This window comes from Poeciliopsis prolifica, unplaced genomic scaffold (genome assembly GCF_027474105.1).
Source record: "Poeciliopsis prolifica strain line A6 unplaced genomic scaffold, Auburn_PproV2 SCAFFOLD025, whole genome shotgun sequence".
In the NCBI taxonomy this organism is placed as follows: domain Eukaryota; kingdom Metazoa; phylum Chordata; class Actinopteri; order Cyprinodontiformes; family Poeciliidae; genus Poeciliopsis; species Poeciliopsis prolifica.
In genome coordinates, this window is record NW_026562400.1 from 1,860,083 (window position 1) to 1,865,966 (window position 5,884).

A 5,884-nucleotide genomic window follows, 5' to 3' on the forward strand; every position below is an offset into this window, starting at 1 on the left:
TGGAAGGTTGATCTAGGTCACCTTTCTCGACCTTTAGTGTGAAATTATCCGACTAATACTCAACCAAGACCCTAAATCCTGCCAGGTCAGAAGTACTGTGACCATCTTTGCATGGAAAACACACACACACTTCAAAATACAGACTGGTAGAAACCACTCAGCAATTAATTTCTTGAGAGCCCCTCATTTAAGAAGACAATTATCAGAACTCTTATCCATTCTGGGATGAGATCTGGGTTTTCCCCAGACTATTCTTGGTAACTTTTCTTCCTCCTACTTTATCATCAGAACAAAAAAATAAATTTATAGGAATACAAAGATTTAACTCGCATAAAAGTCTAAATAATTAGAAGACAGATGGAGATTTCAAAATAATTTTTAAAATCATTCTTAATATGAAGTGCAAAGAAGTTGTGATTTTCTTCATTAGCATCCTCCAAAACCATGCTGAGTTTTAGGTGATTCCTGAGGAATGGTGTCAGTGTAAATAAAACAAAGAAAGTAGGAATGGACAAACTGACCAAGAGTAGCTGAAAGTGGAGGCAATGGAGTCCCAGCTGACCTGAAGATGCCAGTCGGTCTCAAGTCTACAGATTTATACACAAATTGCTATTTCTTCTTTGTGTACCCTGGATAGTGACCATTCAACATGAACAAGCCCTGAAAGTTACAGAGAGACATGATGCTCTGGTGGGCGTTCAGTTTTGCTACCACACCAAGCCATGCATAGCAATGAACAATCAAAAGCAGCCTAGAAAGGCTTTTGCCTCTGCTCAGACAGACATGGGCCACACGGACAACTCAGGAAGTGGTGACATGATCAAATAAAGGAGGCCCTTGTAATGTGGGTTGCATTTAGTGGTTGAGAGAAGGCGGCAGTGGTAGCATTCAGCAGGACAGTCGAAAACTCACAACCGCATTGGCTTTATGTGCTTGTCCTTTTGCTAAACAGACTCTTTACCACCCTTGCAAGAACAACTGCTGTATTATCACACATGGAGTGGTCAGTGTTCACACAACGTGGAAACATACCTTTGAATTGGAAAGGTAAAAATGTGAAGTTCATCTCAGTCCATGTGTCCACCTGCAAGCGTGCTTCTCAAACAACTCTCTGCAGTGGACAATGGTGCATACTCATGAACTCGCTAATCACTTACTTAAAATTACAATTATGAACATTGCACATGCCACTGTCACAGCCCTCTATCAGACAAAGTGGAAATAATGGTGTAGCAAATAATGAATGAAAATCCGTCTGTCCATCCGTTTAGCTTTCTACACCTCATTTGTGTTTCTTTCAGATAAAATATGGCAAAAACAAAACTTTCTTTCTGGGAAAGTATGTTTCACAGGTCTAGAAACTTGGAATTTACTTTCAAACACCAAAGATATTTGTTAAAATTTTAGGTCTAATTTCAATAACAGCATCTGGGAGAACAAATAGACATTTTTTGATCTTCCTCTGGAGCAACATCTGAACCACATACTTTTTCAAGGTTTTTTTTTGTCTGGTGTGTTTTCAGTGAAAAATGTGTTTTTGTTGAAAGCTCTGACATTTTATTGGTTAAACACAAACTAGATTGATTTGTGCCATGATTGATATTTCAGAACCACTCTAGTTTTAATCCCATCTGCTTGTGGATTTATAGCCTCGTTCCCTCACTTTGTTGCATTAGAGAACATCAAAAGAGGAACAGACCCCATTAATCTCAGAAACTTTCCCTCTGTGTCTCTTTTTATTAGTTTTCTTTCTCTTTAACCTTCCCTCTCTTAGACATGCACCCATTGTGTAGCATGCGTTGAACAGTTTGGGTGCATTTGATTTATTTCTCTATGTTTCCTCCGTGGCTCATTTCCATAAATCACATGTCAGTGTGTTTGTAGCTTGAGGGACGTTAACAAGAGGCTCCAGTCCAAACACAGTGTGCATAAAACCCTGAAACACTTCCGACGAGTTGAGCTGACCGGCTCCATCGCAACATCCATCAGTGCAAAGAGCAGGTCGGAAAATTTCTCCTGGAGACAGTGAGGAAATGTTTTGTCATCTGAAGAGCACTTTTAAAAGTCTACTTTCTCATGCTGGACCACATGCAGAGCTGAGAGACGGCTGAAGTCATCATAAAGTTCATGTTTGGTTATTAAGTAGAATTTGCAGCCACATGCGTTGCAAAGAAATAGGTGAAGCTATAAGTTGGTTGGTTGCCATTGTTTCCATAGAAATTGCTGCTCAGATCCTCCTTCCTGTGTTGCTGAGTGGACAGCAAAGTGGACGCTTGTGCAGATAGATGTGTGTGTGTCTGTGTGTGTGTGTGCGTGTGTATTTCCCACGGTTCTGTGATTGAATCAGCCTCAGATACTATCTACTGTCCTCCCCCGCACCTCCTCCTGTTTACACAACATTTCCTGTCTGGCCTGAGGAGTTAAAGGTCACACAGTAAACTGGGGATGAATTTTGGCCTTGAGTTTGGTTTGGTTTGTTGTTAGATGGACAAATCAAGTAAACAGAAAACAGGTAGAATATGTCAGAAATACACAATCAATGCACTGGGACTGCAGAGTGGGAGTTCTACAGGACTCTATGCTGGGATCAGTCATATTCATGGTTTCTACTATCACCATACCAAAAGTAGTGTATGAAGTACCCTACTGTTATATGTAGTAGTATACTACATATACTACTAAGTATTATACTAGCTGTGCATATCAATAATATGCTATATTATACAAACATGGAGAAATAAAGCCAAAGTTGCTCACTCAGTGTCTGCAGCTACGGTTTTTACAAAACACAAATTGTTTACAACAAAAAAAAATGTCTCCATCAGACACTGAGGGTACAGCATCAAGCATGTGTACTTGTTACTGGAGTCCGTCCATCCATCATCCATCCATCCATCCATCCATCCATCCATCCATCCATCCATCCATCCATCCATCCATCCATCCATCCATCCATCCATCCATCCATCCATCCATCCATCCATCCATCCATCCATCCATCCATCCATCCATCCATCCATCCATCCATCCATCCATCCATCCATCCATCCATCCATCCATCCATCCATCCATCCATCCATCCATCAGCCTTCTCCCTAACTGGGTTGGGAGGTGCTGGTGCCTTTCTCCAGCTGTGTTCTGGGCGAGAGGCGGGGTACACCCTGGACAGGTCGCCAGTCTGTCGCAGTTATTAGAGTCTGCAAAAGCTTTTGTGGATAAAACAAGTTTTAAAGACATTAAAACTTGTGAAATCAGTCTTAAAAAAGATACTATGTTCTTGGTGAGAAAACTTTTTGTTGGACAATGTTGTGCTGTGACATTGTTTGTAAGAACAGCAAGTACATTTTACATCTTGAAACGTATCAATATTTTAAAAAGGGTGGTCTTGTTTTTGCAGTTTAAATGTGTTTGCTCATCCATCATGAAATTACTCTTCAAAGAAAAGAGAATAAAAACCATATCACAATCTTTATAGACACAAAAGAAACTTCAATGTGCTGACTTTTGTGATCTTTGGCTGGATGACTTTTCTAAAGGCATGAAAGACATGATACGTTTTTCAAAGGTACTAAAAGACCTGTCTGATATTTCCCAAATGTCTTAATTAAGAAATTTTGAAAAATATTGTGTGAACTGATGAGAATTCTGCTTCATCTTGTGTAAAACTGACAAAGCGTTTCAGTGAAACAACATGCCTAGAGTGTAACATGGTGGTGGCAGTGTAATGACATGGGTCTGATTTGCTTGCTCAAATCTTGCACAACTTGATGCAAAGTCAGCACATAAATTCTGCTCTCCAGCAGAAAATAATGACACACAATATGAGACCATCAGGTGCAGACTTTGAACTACCTCAGGTGCTTTTGATCACCAGTATTACGATGATCAAAAGCAAACTGTCAAGTTAGTTTTCTAATTGTACTAAAACCCAATTATAAAATGTAAAGAACAGTAGGCCAAACGTACAAAAGTTTGAAGGTGAATAACGTTTTTGATACGCGCAGGTTTGTTTTGACATCTTTGATAGATAATCATCAAGCTATCTTTGTCTAATATTTAAAGTTGTTTAATGATCATATTTAAGCATGACAATAAATGCCAAAAATTTAAGAAAATATATATTTTTTAATTTGACTATGCTTAGTTTTTCTGAATGTTGTGTTCAATGTCATGTCATAGAATGTATAAATGCCATGTTTTTCTTTTTTTTTTTAATTGAAATTGCAATTAGGAATTCTCAATCTGAGATGATGCTGATAAAAGATAATGAGTGTAATATAAATTTGGCTGCGTTAGAACTGTTATTGGTTCATGTTTCAATGTTTTATCACTCCCTGGCAGTTTTGAAATATTGACTCCTTAACTGCCTCAGTGACATGTCTATCCACACAGACTTGCCAATATGCACACATTGAGTAGTACATTTTCTAGCAGTGTAGAAAATGCACCGCTGGGTATTTGCTTTACATGTGGTTCTGTTTTTATTGGCTTACACAGAGCCTAGATTGGTAGTTGCAACTACATAAAATGTGATGTTTTTTTTTTTTCCCAGGAGTGACAGTGGAACAAGTTGAGTGAAAACTTTGGAATAATTTGTTTGAAAAGATATGAAACAATTGTGAGCTTAAAGAAATCAAATATCAGACAAATATTAGGTTAAGCAGCCTCTCTGAATTGACCTCATTTATAAATACGTATTATAAGTGTGTTTTGTCCTATGTATTTCCGAGTTACCCTGTGATGGACATGAAGACATGATAGTGATAATGTACAAAAACAAAAGAAACACGAGATGTTCTTAAAGCTTTAGGAGACTGCTTGCCAGAAGCTGGATTTCTTTGTAATTCCATATTTTTTTCTACTGCTTTGATCACTTTTGCACCTGTGTTTGGTGCTGCGGAGGTGAAAACTACAAACTCAAATTTGCTGACAACTGCATTAACTTAATGTTGGCTAATGCAAATATTTTAAGCAAATATGTACAAAAATATGTGCTTCATCATCTCATATATATATATATATATATATATAGATTCTTATTGATAAAGGGATGGTTTATTAACTTTTTAAGAAGTATAAGAAATCAAATTATATGGTGAACATGCAAAGGACTGTGTAGGTCTTCACATATTAACACCTAACTATGTTTTTCTCATGTTACATAGGTGAATAATGAAATGTGGATTTATTGTATGTCACTTTTCTCCAAACAGGTAAATCTGATTTACAGCTCTGTTCACTGTATCCACTTTTAGAGTCACTTGGAGAACCTGTGCATAAAAATCAGAGGCAAAGATTGGTCTGGGTACTTTTGAAGAAAGAGACAGAAGGGAAAAAAACAGGGGCATAAACATGACCAGAACGAGGTAACTGGAGGAGGTGATAGTTACCTGGCCTTCAAGTCTGTAATTTATTGTCATGTTGATGGTGACATTTCCTCTGAGGTGCCACTCCTGTGACAACCTGATGGAGCCACTGAACCACGCCTCCCTATGTCTCTCTTTGATCACTGATGTTGTGGACCTTTTAAACTAATGCTCTGTTGCTAAACTGGGAAAAACCCTATTTTCAAGCGCATGTCAACTGCAAATCTAGGTTTAGATATGTTGTCTGACTCCTGTTAAAATCTAACCATCAATAATTGTATAGACACATAATAAGAATAAATCCCTATTTGTACTACAATGTTTACATAGAAAAACATAGGAAATGTCAGAATTGAAAGTAAACAGAAAAATACCCTAATGATCAAGTCAATCATTGTGTTTCTTTTTCTTCCCTCTTCTCCCTCTTAAAATTCCTTTAATTAAGTTCTCAGACAAAAAAAAAAAAATAATCAGTGACTGACATTTTGTCACACTATTTGGAGCACAAAAAGCTGCCT